The sequence below is a fragment of the Garra rufa genome, chromosome 2 (genome assembly GCF_049309525.1).
Source record: "Garra rufa chromosome 2, GarRuf1.0, whole genome shotgun sequence".
Taxonomy (NCBI): Eukaryota; Metazoa; Chordata; class Actinopteri; order Cypriniformes; family Cyprinidae; genus Garra; species Garra rufa.
In genome coordinates this window covers 53,351,319-53,365,263 of record NC_133362.1, presented here as the reverse complement: position 1 = coordinate 53,365,263, position 13,945 = coordinate 53,351,319, and the positions used below count along the sequence as shown (strand labels likewise).

General features: G+C 43.6%; 8 non-coding genes across 8 annotated transcripts; 5 read left to right on the top strand and 3 right to left on the bottom strand.

The window, feature by feature from the left end:
* The first annotated feature begins 742 nt into the window (after positions 1–742).
* Positions 743–825, top strand: trnal-cag (transfer RNA leucine (anticodon CAG)). Its single transcript has one exon. It is a non-coding gene; the product is annotated as a tRNA-Leu (tRNA).
* A 1,053-nt stretch (positions 826–1,878) lies between these two features.
* Positions 1,879–1,961, top strand: trnal-cag (transfer RNA leucine (anticodon CAG)). Its single transcript has one exon. It is a non-coding gene; the product is annotated as a tRNA-Leu (tRNA).
* Positions 1,962–2,672: 711 nt separating this feature from the next.
* Positions 2,673–2,746, bottom strand: trnam-cau (transfer RNA methionine (anticodon CAU)). The gene has a single exon. It is a non-coding gene; the product is annotated as a tRNA-Met (tRNA).
* Positions 2,747–3,033: 287 nt separating this feature from the next.
* trnal-cag (transfer RNA leucine (anticodon CAG)) lies at positions 3,034–3,116 on the top strand. Its single transcript has one exon. It is a non-coding gene; the product is annotated as a tRNA-Leu (tRNA).
* A 1,052-nt stretch (positions 3,117–4,168) lies between these two features.
* On the top strand, positions 4,169–4,251 carry trnal-cag (transfer RNA leucine (anticodon CAG)). Its single transcript has one exon. It is a non-coding gene; the product is annotated as a tRNA-Leu (tRNA).
* Positions 4,252–4,962: 711 nt separating this feature from the next.
* On the bottom strand, positions 4,963–5,036 carry trnam-cau (transfer RNA methionine (anticodon CAU)). Its single transcript has one exon. It is a non-coding gene; the product is annotated as a tRNA-Met (tRNA).
* Positions 5,037–5,323: 287 nt separating this feature from the next.
* trnal-cag (transfer RNA leucine (anticodon CAG)) lies at positions 5,324–5,406 on the top strand. Its single transcript has one exon. It is a non-coding gene; the product is annotated as a tRNA-Leu (tRNA).
* Positions 5,407–6,115: 709 nt separating this feature from the next.
* Positions 6,116–6,189, bottom strand: trnam-cau (transfer RNA methionine (anticodon CAU)). The gene has a single exon. It is a non-coding gene; the product is annotated as a tRNA-Met (tRNA).
* Between the last annotated feature and the right edge of the window lie 7,756 nt (positions 6,190–13,945).

Below are 13,945 nucleotides of genomic sequence, written 5' to 3'. Positions count from 1 at the left end.
ACGAAAGCTTGCCTTCCCATTAATAGGGAATTTCATTTCCAATGCCAGCATGATATTACCCTTAAGAAAACCTCACAAGAACACCGCCACATGTTACATGAATACGACAGGGATGGTATTCCTGCATTCATTCAGCATTAGCCCAGCGTGAACACTGAATTTCGATTATATTGCATGTCAAAGGGTGGCCTAGGACTGAATGCAATGTCGCTGGATGGTATTTAGGGAATTTACCTGGAAACTCACAGTTTCTCCCGCAATGTCTTGTCGTCCGCCCTTCAGATGAGCTGTGGCCTTTTTCCCTCAGGCGAAGGAGACAAGCAGGCGGACGGGAACAGAGAAGCCCGCTCTGTCGTGTAAGCGCTCTCAGCTATCAAAAGGCACCACGCTGCCCCGTGTGAGGCACGACCTTCAGATTATGAGACTGACGCGCTGCCTAACTGCGCCAACGAGGCCGGCGGGATGACCGGTCTGAAATGCGAAGCGCTAGCGTGTCGGTGCCTGCCTGCAGGGCGTAGATCCAAAAGCTGCGTTCAGGTCGCAGTCTCCTCTGGAGGTGTGGGTTCGAATCCCACTTTTCCGACAGAACTGTCCTTTGTCCTTTGGCTTCGGATAACAGCTACAGTCTTCAGCGCTTGGCAGAACATGTGGAGCTATATTTGAATCGAATCAACATTTCGTTAGGGATTCAGACCACAAGCTGGGTGTAGCCGCAACGGGTCAGCTCCCACCACGCAAGCTTGTCAGGATGGCCGAGCGGTCTAAGGCGCTGCGTTCAGGTCGCAGTCTCCCCTGGAGGCGTGGGTTCGAATCCCACTTCTGACAGACTTAAGTTTTGGCTACGGACAACAGCTACGGTCTTCAGCCGCAAGGCTGTAACTTTGCCAACTTTGCCTTGTGTCAGGGCATTAACTTTGCCAAAGCACCACATTTCAGTCGACGTCAGAATTAGTATAAAGTGGCAGTAACTTCCGTTAAACTTGAGAATTACTCCGTTTTATCGTTTGTGCGACGTCACTCCTTCCCCGATACCAAGTTGCAGGCACTTTTAAAGAATGCCTTGAAAGACTATGTCAAGTCGTAATAGAATCGAGTCAATATTTCCTTAAGATGAAGGCAACATTGCTTTAAGGTTCACGAAAGCTTGCCTTCCCATTAATAGGGAATTTCATTTCCAATGCCAGCATGATATTACCCTTAAGAAAACCTCACAAGAACACCGCCACATGTTACATGAATACGACAGGGATGGTATTCCTGCATTCATTCAGCATTAGCCCAGCGTGAACACTGAATTTCGATTATATTGCATGTCAAAGGGTGGCCTAGGACTGAATGCAATGTCGCTGGATGGTATTTAGGGAATTTACCTGGAAACTCACAGTTTCTCCCGCAATGTCGTGTCGTCCGCCCTTCAGATGAGCTGTGGCCTTTTTCCCTCAGGCGAAGGAGACAAGCAGGCGGACGGGAACAGAGAAGCCCGCTCTGTCGTGTAAGCGCTCTCAGCTATCAAAAGGCACCACGCTGCCCCGTGTGAGGCACGACCTTCAGATTATGAGACTGACGCGCTGCCTAACTGCGCCAACGAGGCCGGCGGGATGACCGGTCTGAAATGCGAAGCGCTAGCGTGTCGGTGCCTGCCTGCAGGGCGTAGATCCAAAAGCTGCGTTCAGGTCGCAGTCTCCTCTGGAGGTGTGGGTTCGAATCCCACTTTTCCGACAGAACTGTCCTTTGTCCTTTGGCTTCGGATAACAGCTACAGTCTTCAGCGCTTGGCAGAACATGTGGAGCTATATTTGAATCGAATCAACATTTCGGTAGGGATTCAGACCACAAGCTGGGTGTAGCCGCAACGGGTCAGCTCCCACCACGCAAGCGTGTCAGGATGGCCGAGCGGTCTAAGGCGCTGCGTTCAGGTCGCAGTCTCCCCTGGAGGCGTGGGTTCGAATCCCACTTCTGACAGACTTAAGTTTCTGCTACGGACAACAGCTACGGTCTTCAGCCGCAAGGCTGTAACTTTGCCAACTTTGCCTTGTGTCAGGGCATTAACTTTGCCAAAGCACCACATTTCAGTCGACGTCAGAATTAGTATAAAGTGGCAGTAACGCCGACGGGCGTTCCGTTAAACTTGAGAATTACTCCGTTGTATCGTTTGTGCGACGTCACTCCTTCCCCGATACCAAGTTGCAGGCACTTTTAAAGAATGCCTTGAAAGACTATGTCAAGTCGTAATAGAATCGAGTCAATATTTCCTTAAGATGAAGGCAACATTGCTTTAAGGTTCACGAAAGCTTGCCTTCCCATTAATAGGGAATTTCATTTCCAATGCCAGCATGATATTACCCTTAAGAAAACCTCACAAGAACACCGCCACATGTTACATGAATATGACAGGGATGGTATTCCTGCATTCATTCAGCATTAGCCCAGCGTGAACACTGAATTTCGATTATATTGCATGTCAAAGGGTGGCCTAGGACTGAATGCAATGTCGCTGGATGGTATTTAGGGAATTTACCTGGAAACTCACAGTTTCTCCCGCAATGTCGTGTCGTCCACCCTTCAGATGAGCTGTGGCCTTTTTCCCTCAGGCGAAGGAGACAAGCAGGCGGACGGGAACAGAGAAGCCCGCTCTGTCGTGTAAGCGCTCTCAGCTATCAAAAGGCACCACGCTGCCCCGTGTGAGGCTCGAACTCACGACCTTCAGGTTATGAGACTGACGCGCTGCCTAACTGCGCCAACGAGGCCGGCGGGATGACCGGTCTGAAATGCGAAGCGCTAGCGTGTCGGTGCCTGCCTGCAGGGCGTAGATCCAAAAGCTGCGTTCAGGTCGCAGTCTCCTCTGGAGGTGTGGGTGCGAATCCCACTTTTCCGACAGAACTGTCCTTTGTCCTTTGGCTTCGGATAACAGCTACAGTCTTCAGCGCTTGGCAGAACATGTGGAGCTATGTTTGAATCGAATCAACATTTCGTTAGGGATTCAGACCACAAGCTGGGTGTAGCCGCAACGGGTCAGCTCCCACCACGCAAGCGTGTCAGGATGGCCGAGCGGTCTAAGGCGCTGCGTTCAGGTCGCAGTCTCCCCTGGAGGCGTGGGTTCGAATCCCACTTCTGACAGACTTAAGTTTCGGCTACGGACAACAGCTACGGTCTTCAGCCGCAAGGCTGTAACTTTGCCAACTTTGCCTTGTGTCAGGGCATTAACTTTGCCAAAGCACCACATTTCAGTCGACGTCAGAATTAGTATAAAGTGGCAGTAACGCCGACGGGCGTTCCGTTAAACTTGAGAATTACTCCGTTTTATCGTTTGTGCGACGTCACTCCTTCCCCGATACCAAGTTGCAGGCACTTTTAAAGAATGCCTTGAAAGACTATGTCAAGTCGTAATAGAATCGAGTCAATATTTCCTTAAGATGAAGGCAACATTGCTTTAAGGTTCACGAAAGCTTGCCTTCCCATTAATAGGGAATTTCATTTCCAATGCCAGCATGATATTACCCTTAAGAAAACCTCACAAGAACACCGCCACATGTTACATGAATACGACAGGGATGGTATTCCTGCATTCATTCAGCATTAGCCCAGCGTGAACACTGAATTTCGATTATATTGCATGTCAAAGGGTGGCCTAGGACTGAATGCAATGTCGCTGGATGGTATTTAGGGAATTTACCTGGAAACTCACAGTTTCTCCCGCAATGTCGTGTCGTCCACCCTTCAGATGAGCTGTGGCCTTTTTCCCTCAGGCGAAGGAGACAAGCAGGCGGACGGGAACAGAGAAGCCCGCTCTGTCGTGTAAGCGCTCTCAGCTATCAAAAGGCACCACGCTGCCCCGCGTGAGGCACGACCTTCAGATTATGAGACTGACGCGCTGCCTAACTGCGCCAACGAGGCCGGCGGGATGACCGGTCTGAAATGCGAAGCGCTAGCGTGTCGGTGCCTGCCTGCAGGGTGTAGATCCAAAAGCTGCGTTCAGGTCGCAGTCTCCTCTGGAGGTGTGGGTGCGAATCCCACTTTTCCGATAGAACTGTCCTTTGTCCTTTGGCTTCGGATAACAGCTACAGTCTTCAGCGCTTGGCAGAACATGTGGATCGAATCAACATTTCGTTAGGGATTCAGACCACAAGCTGGGTGTAGCCGCAACGGGTCAGCTCCCACCACGCAAGCGTGTCAGGATGGCCGAGCGGTCTAAGGCGCTGCGTTCAGGTCGCAGTCTCCCCTGGAGGCGTGGGTTCGAATCCCACTTCTGACAGACTTAAGTTTCGGCTACGGACAACAGCTACGGTCTTCAGCCGCAAGGCTGTAACTTTGCCAACTTTGCCTTGTGTCAGGGCATTAACTTTGCCAAAGCACCACATTACAGTCGACGTCAGAATTAGTATAAAGTGGCAGTAACGCCGACGGGCGTTCCGTTAAACTTGAGAATTACTCCGTTTTATCGTTTGTGCGACGTCACTCCTTCCCCGATACCAAGTTGCAGGCACTTTTAAAGAATGCCTTGAAAGACTATGTCAAGTCGTAATAGAATCGAGTCAATATTTCCTTAAGATGAAGGCAACATTGCTTTAAGGTTCACGAAAGCTTGCCTTCCCATTAATAGGGAATTTCATTTCCAATGCCAGCATGATATTACCCTTAAGAAAACCTCACAAGAACACCGCCACATGTTACATGAATACGACAGGGATGGTATTCCTGCATTCATTCAGCATTAGCCCAGCGTGAACACTGAATTTCGATTATATTGCATGTCAAAGGGTGGCCTAGGACTGAATGCAATGTCGCTGGATGGGATTTAGGGAATTTACCTGGAAACTCACAGTTTCTCCCGCAATGTCGTGTCGTCCACCCTTCAGATGAGCTGTGGCCTTTTTCCCTCAGGCGAAGGAGACAAGCAGGCGGACGGGAACAGAGAAGCCCGCTCTGTCGTGTAAGCGCTCTCAGCTATCAAAAGGCACCACGCTGCCCCGTGTGAGGCTCGAACTCACGACCTTCAGATTATGAGACTGACGCGCTGCCTAACTGCGGCAACGAGGCCGGCGGGATGACCGGTCTGAAATGCGAAGCGCTAGCGTGTCAGTGCCTGCCTGCAGGGCGTAGATCCAAAAGCTGCGTTCAGGTCGCAGTCTCCTCTGGAGGTGTGGGTGCAAATCCCACTTTTCCGATAGAACTGTCCTTTGTCCTTTGGCTTCGGATAACAGCTACAGTCTTCAGCGCTTGGCAGAACATGTGGAGCTATGTTTGAATCGAATCAACATTTCGTTAGGGATTCAGACCACAAGCTGGGTGTAGCCGCAACGGGTCAGCTCCCACCACGCAAGCGTGTCAGGATGGCCGAGCGGTCTAAGGCGCTGCGTTCAGGTCGCAGTCTCCCCTGGAGGCGTGGGTTCGAATCCCACTTCTGACAGACTTAAGTTTCTGCTACGGACAACAGCTACGGTCTTCAGCCGCAAGGCTGTAACTTTGCCAACTTTGCCTTGTGTCAGGGCATTAACTTTGCCAAAGCACCACATTTCAGTCGACGTCAGAATTAGTATAAAGTGGCAGTAACGCCGACGGGCGTTCCGTTAAACTTGAGAATTACTCCGTTGTATCGTTTGTGCGACATCACTCCTTCCCCGATACCAAGTTGCAGGCACTTTTAAAGAATGCCTTGAAAGACTATGTCAAGTCGTAATAGAATCGAGTCAATATTTCCTTAAGATGAAGGCAACATTGCTTTAAGGTTCACGAAAGCTTGCCTTCCCATTAATAGGGAATTTCATTTCCAATGCCAGCATGATATTACCCTTAAGAAAACCTCACAAGAACACCGCCACATGTTACATGAATATGACAGGGATGGTATTCCTGCATTCATTCAGCATTAGCCCAGCGTGAACACTGAATTTCGATTATATTGCATGTCAAAGGGTGGCCTAGGACTGAATGCAATGTCGCTGGATGGTATTTAGGGAATTTACCTGGAAACTCAGTTTCTCCCGCAATGTCGTGTCGTCCACCCTTCAGATGAGCTGTGGCCTTTTTCCCTCAGGCGAAGGAGACAAGCAGGCGGACGGGAACAGAGAAGCCCGCTCTGTCGTGTAAGCGCTCTCAGCTATCAAAAGGCACCTCGCTGCCCCGTGTGAGGCTCGAACTCACGACCTTCAGATTATGAGACTGACGCGCTGCCTAACTGCGCCAACGAGGCCGGCGGGATGACCGGTCTGAAATGCGAAGCGCTAGCGTGTCGGTGCCTGCCTGCAGGGCGTAGATCCAAAAGCTGCGTTCAGGTCGCAGTCTCCTCTGGAGGTGTGGGTTCGAATCCCACTTTTCCGACAGAACTGTCCTTTGTCCTTTGGCTTCGGATAACAGCTACAGTCTTCAGCGCTTGGCAGAACATGTGGAGCTATGTTTGAATCGAATCAACATTTCGTTAGGGATTCAGACCACAAGCTGGGTGTAGCCGCAACGGGTCAGCTCCCACCACGCAAGCGTGTCAGGATGGCCGAGCGGTCTAAGGCGCTGCGTTCAAGCTGGGGAACAATAGTCCGTCAAAGACGGGGAAGAAGGGAAGAAAAGGGGGAAGGAAGAAAAGGAGAAAGGGAAGAAGAAAGGGGAAAAATGACGAAAAGAAAGGGTGAAATGTGACGTTAGAACATATTACTTCCTTAGCATGCACGCTACGATACATTTTCAGGTTTCTTTGTGCGTGAAAATCGCGCATTTATATTACACTGTTTCCTATTGCAGGCGCTCACCAAGACCGGGGTTCGAATCCAGATAAAGGCACCTTTTGTATTGTTATTGTTATATTGTTAATTTCATTAAATAAATGCAATTTTTAAGGTTAATAAAATATACATATGTACAATTCTTCCATGAAAAATAAAGAATGCCAATGGAACTGTGGTATTGTTGATGTTATTATTACTTATTATTTTGTAGTTATTGTATTAATATTATTTATTCTGATTAAGCATAATATTATTCTTTGTTTAATTGATATTACTTATTCTGATTAGGAGTTTTGTATGTTACCTTCATTCAAGACACTTACAAATATGTTATTTGTATTGAAAAAAAGATAGTAATTAGAATAAAATAGTCATTAATATGTTGAAATTTTTTAATTTACAATCATGCCAACAGAACAGTAATGAATTTTAAATAAATACAATTATATTAACTATTAAATAAGTTTTCAATCAACAATAAATTAAAAGGGAAATAAAATGAAAATAAAAACAGAAATCAAAAAGCAACAATTTCCCAGTTTGTTTTTGTTTTACAATTATTCCAACAATACAGTAATGCATATTAAATAAAATAAAATATTAAATAAGTTTTCAAACAACAATAAATTAAAATGAAAATAAAAGTAAAAGTAAAAAACAAAAAGCAATAATTTGCCAGTTTATTTTTATTTTACAATTATTCCAACAATACAGTAATGAATATTAAATAAATAAAATTAAATATTGAATAAGTTTTCAAACAACAATAAATGAAAAGGAAAATAAAATGAAAATAAAAGTAAAAAACAAAAAGCAATAATTTGACAATTTGTTTTTATTTTATAATCCAGCAATACAGTAATGAATATTAAATAAATAAAATGAAATATTAAATAATTTTTCAAACAACAATAAATGAAAAGGAAAGCAAAATAAAATGAAAATAAAAGTAAAAAACAAAAAGCAATAATTTGACAATTTGTTTTTATTTTATAATTATTCCAACAATACAGTAATGGATATTAAATAAATCAAATTAAAAATTAAATAGGTTTTCAAACAACAATTAATGAAAATGCAAATAAAATGAAAATAAAAGTAAAAAACTAAAAGCAATAATTTGACAATTTGTTTTTATTTTATAATTATTCCAACAATACAGTAATGAATATTAAATGAATAAAATGAAATATTAAATACGTTTTCAAACAACAATAAATGAAAAGGAAAATAAAATGAAAATAAAAGTAAAAAACAAAAAGCAATAACTTTCCAGTTTGTTTTTATTTTATAATTATTCCAACAATACAGTAATGAATATTAAGTAAATCAAAATTAAATATGAATTAGGTATTCAAACAACAATAAATGAAAAGGCAAATAAAATGAAAATAAAAGTAAAAAACAAAAAGCAATCATTTCCCAGTTTGTTTTTATTTTACAATTATTCCAACAATACAGTAATGAATATTAAATAAATAAAATTAAATATGAATTAGGTATTCAAACAACAATAAATGAAAAGGCAAATTAAATGAAAATAAAAGTAAAAAACAAAAAGCTATAATTTGCCAGTTTGTTTTTGTTTTGCAGTTGTGCCAACAGAATGGTAATGAATATTAAACAAATACAATTAAATATTAATTAGGTATTCAAAGAACAATAAATAAAAAGGGAAATAAAATGAAAATAAAAGTCAAAAACAAAAAACAATCATTTCCCAGTTTTATTTTTTATTTTGCAATTATTCCAACAATACAGTAATGAATATTAAATAAATCAAATTAAATATTAAATAAGTTTACAGACAACAATAAATGAAAAGGCAAATAAAATGAAAATAAAAGTAAAAAAGAAAAAGCAATAACTTTACAGTTTGGAAAGTTTGTTTTTATTTAAAAATTATTCCAACAATACAGTAATGAATATGAAATAAATAAAATAAAAATAAATATTAATATATAATAAATATTAAATTATATAAATTATATAAGAAGTATTTAAACAACAATGAACTAAAAGGGAAATGACAAATATTAAGTTTTCAAAACCAATAAATAAGTTAAATAAAAAGTTAAGTCCTCAAAAACAAGAAATAAAAAGTTTAATAAAATATTAAATAATAGTTAAAAAAAACTACAAAAAGTTAAAAACACAAATATTTTTTTTTTTACACAAATATTAACAATAGTGAACTCTTTTTGCTATATACACCACATACACACAAATATATACTTTATTTGGGAATGGTTCTCCGCATTTCCTCCAGCCACTGTTCTTTTGTAACAGTTTCAGTCTGTGGGCAGTACACCCTGCCCCTGTACTGGCTATGCCCGTTGCACTTGTTTTAAACTGCCCACACTTCTTACAAGTGTTTGCTTCAACAGTTCTCCTGTAGGGTCTCTTGGGCATGGTTTGCGGACTGGCAGTTGGTGCAGCAGGTTGTGAACTGATGGCCTGCACAACTGTAGGCGGAATTATTGGCATCCCCTGGACAAATGGGATTCCCTGAACCATCGCCATTCCCTGGACCATTGGCAGTCTTTGGACCACTTGCAGACCCTGTAGCACTGGCAAACCCTGAAGCATTGGCACTCCCTGAAAACTTGGTCCTGTTGATAGGACTATGTTGGGTAGCATCTGTGCTGATGCTCCAGGTGCTGATGGCGTAACTGACACAGGACTCTGTGCTGGTGCCTTGGGTCTGAGAGGGGGTCGCCCAGAAGAACCCTGCCTCTGCTTTGCTTGACCTGCCGTGCTCTCTGGTAGCTTGTACTGGTGCTGCTCCGCTGGTTGTTCTGTCTCAGTCCGTAGACGCTTGGCAGCCTGGAGAGGCTCCTGAGCTTCAGGGAGGGACTGAGGCAACTGAATGCCCTGAAGCAGCACAGACAGCTCCTGCTTTTTCTGTCTGTTGTTGTGCCACTGAATCAGGGTGTTCTGGTTAACCTCCACCAGCTGCAGTGATGTTCCTTCCATCACCAAACTGTTGCCCAGTACAAGCTGCCTTATCCTTCTGTAGTCTTGAAGGATCAGAGACCATCTTGACAGCGCTCCCTTGCCTTTTCTTTTGGGGCTTGGGTGAACAGTGCAAAGCCTGATGAAGATGGTCTCCACCAGGCGGCAACAGTCAGGCCATTGTGCAGGTGCGCTGCTTGCACCCAGCACACATCTGGTGGTGCTCTCTACTCCAGGGGTTTGAGTGGGCCTCTTAGGTACTCTGAAGCGTCCACTCAGCAGTCTCTTCTGATGTCGAGCTGCATACACCACCCGTTGCTTGTCCTGGTCATCCAAGCTCTGCCAAAGTGCAATTATGGTGTTGGCCTCCTGGTTGGTCAGGCTGAGGGCTGTGTGACCCCGGAGATCCACCAGATATTCTGCCAATCTGTCCACATGTTGATAACCAGGGACATTTTGGCTGTCAACGGCCTATTAAAAAACACCAACACCAACATTATAATGTTTATCAGTGGGAAGCTGTTTTGGCACCTTCTTTAAAGTATAAAACACAATGGAAAGAAAGCTGACTTGACATTATGTGTATTTGCAGCTTATTAATGACTTTGATGTTGTTTGTAGGGGTGCACCGATCCGATATTAGGATTGGATATCGGCCCCGATATTAAAAAAATAGCTGGATCGGGGATCGGAAGAATTAACAGATCCACGGGGCTCTTTTTTATTTTCTTCCTCCATTTCTACTACTACATTTTATTTATTTAAATTTATTTTGAGAAGTTTGATTACATTCTATTTTCGATTTGAATGCACAATTGTTCTTTAAATAACAAATAAATAAGTATTCAATACATTACATGTGTTTTGTCTTAGTTAGGAAAGTAATGTTTAGTTAGGAAAGTTTGGTGCCTGTAGTTTCTTCTACATGGTGGAAGGAAGGTATAAGGTTGAATGTATGCAGTTTATTATTAATTCAACAATGGTATCGGATCGGTATCGGGTAGATATACCGACAGATATACAAAGCCCAGGTATCGGTATCGGGACTGAGAAAGTCGGATAGGTGCATCCCTAGTTGTTTGATCTTTTAAATGTTGTTTCATCTTGCACTTACCATCTCTTCATCATCTTTCTGACCAGCATCCTCTGGCTCTGAGGGAAGAGGTGAAACAGATGTTTCAGATGGGACAGGTGAGACAGCAGTCCCTGAGGGTCCAGGTGATGTGGGAGACTGTGAGAGGCCTTGTGTAGGGTCAGGGACTGGTGAAGGGGATGGAGAGCCCAGTACAGAAGTACCACTAAGTGCAAGTGTGGAAGAGGGTGGTGACAAGTCAGCCTCCAGATCAGTAATGGTCTGATCCTCGCTGATGTCACAGAAGCCCTCATCTTCATCTCGCTCCTCCACACTGAGGTCTTCAATGAGCTCTGCGTTCTGCTCGGAGTCTGGATTCATGTCCTGCAGTGCCTGACCTGTCTGCTGAAACAGATACTGGACTCCAATGAGCTCACCTGAAATTAAAATAATAAACAAACAGGAATTAAATACAATGCTGAATCATTGAGGAGGAAAAAAACATATGCAAAAACACATAATGCAACACAATACAAATGATAATTGAGAGACGTACAAATAAATATTCCTCAAAAACCTATTGTATCATATTAGATACTTACATGTAACATGATTTTCCTAATGCCTTTTTCTTGATTAAAAGTATAAACTATCAATAAAGTTTGGATAATGTCGATAATTTAAAAGCCTTAGAAATTTGCATATCAATCATGACAGTAGACTTTGTAGAGTTAAATATATAGACAGAGATTACACAGAAATTCTAAGTTCATTAACAATAACACTTTTTCTTACCGGTGTAACAGGCAGGGGAACAAAATGTTGGAACCACTTTCTTGCCAAACAGCTTTTCATAGTTGCTGTTTACACAGTGAACAAGTTCTCCTGTGTAGCTGCATAAAGCTGATGGTTCTGCTGACAATGAAGCAGCCTCCCTGTCCTGGTTCCACCGGTGTAGTCCCTCCAGCAGATAAATCTGAAAGTTAAGACTGTTTGCACTGGTCCCTGTTAATGGACACAACAGTGTAAAGGTGAGTGTTAAAGAAACACAAAAGACAAGTAATGTGTTTTATATATATACATACATATATATATATATACATATACATATACACATACATATATATATATATTATATATATGCACAGGGAGTGTGACAGAGACATACCTGGGATGAAACGGTTCAGGTGTAGGTGAAAGGACTCGAGAGAAGTGGAGCCTCTGGCACATCTGTATGTCGTTAGAAGCACACCTCCCTTGGTTAAGCTTCCAGTCTCTATATAGAGCACAACACCAGGGGGGTCTTGGATGCACTTTACATGCTTCTTCTGGACACTCCAGATGTGCTCCATCCTTTTTTGATCCAGGAGAGGAACACCCAGGGAGTCATTGCCCTTGCTGCTCAAGAGCTCTGTAAACAGCCGTTCAAGGAGAAGGATGGTAGTCTCCTCTCCGCGGGTTCTCCTCCGGCAATGTAGAGCCAGCTCATTCCTGGTAAGATGCTTGTTGACATCTTCATCTGCCAGCGAAGGCCAACCCTGGGAGATCAATAGCGCTCTCTTTGCTTTGCGAAGCACTGAGAGATCAGCTGCATCCCATTCAAAGATGCACGCTGATAGCCGCGACATGAAGATGGGGTACAGCTGATGGGCATCAGTTGTACACCCCAGGGCAATCCTGCGCATAAAATGCCAGATGTCCAAGCGTATCATGAGATCTGGCCAACCTCTGAATCTGGTTTTCAGCTTCGTCTCGCCCACCTCAGTGCAGCACCCACAGTCCACATACAACACAGCAGGTGGATCCACACCAGCCTGTTGGTATCTTTTCACCATACCATCTACCATCATATCCAGTCCTGCTCCTTCCTGGGCTGTCAGCACGCTCATGAGCACCTGACCAAACTCATTGCCGACAGAGGTAAGCCAGAGTCCCGTTCCCCTCGCTGTCCCAGCCAGCTTCTTGGTTATCTGTAATAAGACATGATATGGAACATGCTGTAAATGCAATCAAACATCCCACCATGTAAAATACAGATATACTGCTGTGTTGTGTATATAAACAACAGCATTAATAAACAAAAATCCACAACTAACCTTTTTAGTAGAATCCATCTTCAAGACAGAGCCATAGGTGGATGTTATCCTTGCATGGATTTCATCCAGCCTTGTTAGGATGTCTTGGCTGTACACGGTGAGTAGCCACTTGCAGCTTGGCACCACTGTAGGCTGTGGGGGTTCCTGGAATTTTACTGGCAACACTCCAGGTCGATTAAGAAAGTCGACACACTGGGTGGTGTATCGGGCCAGACGCTGGAGCCACTCCTCGCTGTGGTTTTCACGCAGCTGCTTTATCACCCGCGTGGGGCTGTTGCCTAGCTACGCTCACGCAGTAGCCGGATGACCCGCATATCACAGGCATACCTTAGAAAAAGCAAAATACACTCATTCATATATTTTACATATTTGATTTGTAAACTATTTGCATATGTATGTGATGATGGCCTAACAACATGATGCAGAATGAAAGTGTGCTTACTTCCGCGTGAGGATAACCCGAAACTCAGAGCGATGACCCAGGTCTAGCTGTTGCAGGACTGTCTGACTCCAGGACACATGCGAGGCTCTACACTTGGTACAGATGAGGGTTTCTGTGACCATGCTGTACATTCTGTCGATGTCCAGAACCTGCCGTGCCCTTTTGTGCAGACCACCTCCTGTCAGTTGATGCCGTCCGCAGGCAGGATTGGGACAGAGAATCTTGACCCTCCACAGCTTGTACGGCATCCACAGCAGAAGTGCATGACAAAAGAATCTGTCTGGAGCTGGACCCTGATTGTAGGTAAGTGCTGGCTGTGGTGGGTAATACCAGAGCTGGAGGTCATCACGGAGCTCTGGCTTTCCCTTGGACCCCATTTTGAAAAGCCTTTTGCCAATCCACTTGTGATCTTCTGGTGGCAAGGTCTCCGACCACAAACGAGGAAGTGGAACTACAGATGGAGCTTTCAATAATGTCCCCGAAGGAAACGTCTGTGAAAGAAAAAAGACAAACCATTTAGTCAAGTAAGGTTATTGATTTAATAAGCATTTCATCAAGGCATGGCTACTTTTACATAAAATGATCATTACAATTATTGTTTTCTTTTTTGTGTTGTATTACAATGATAATTATGACAACGAAACGGATAACTTTATATTACCCAT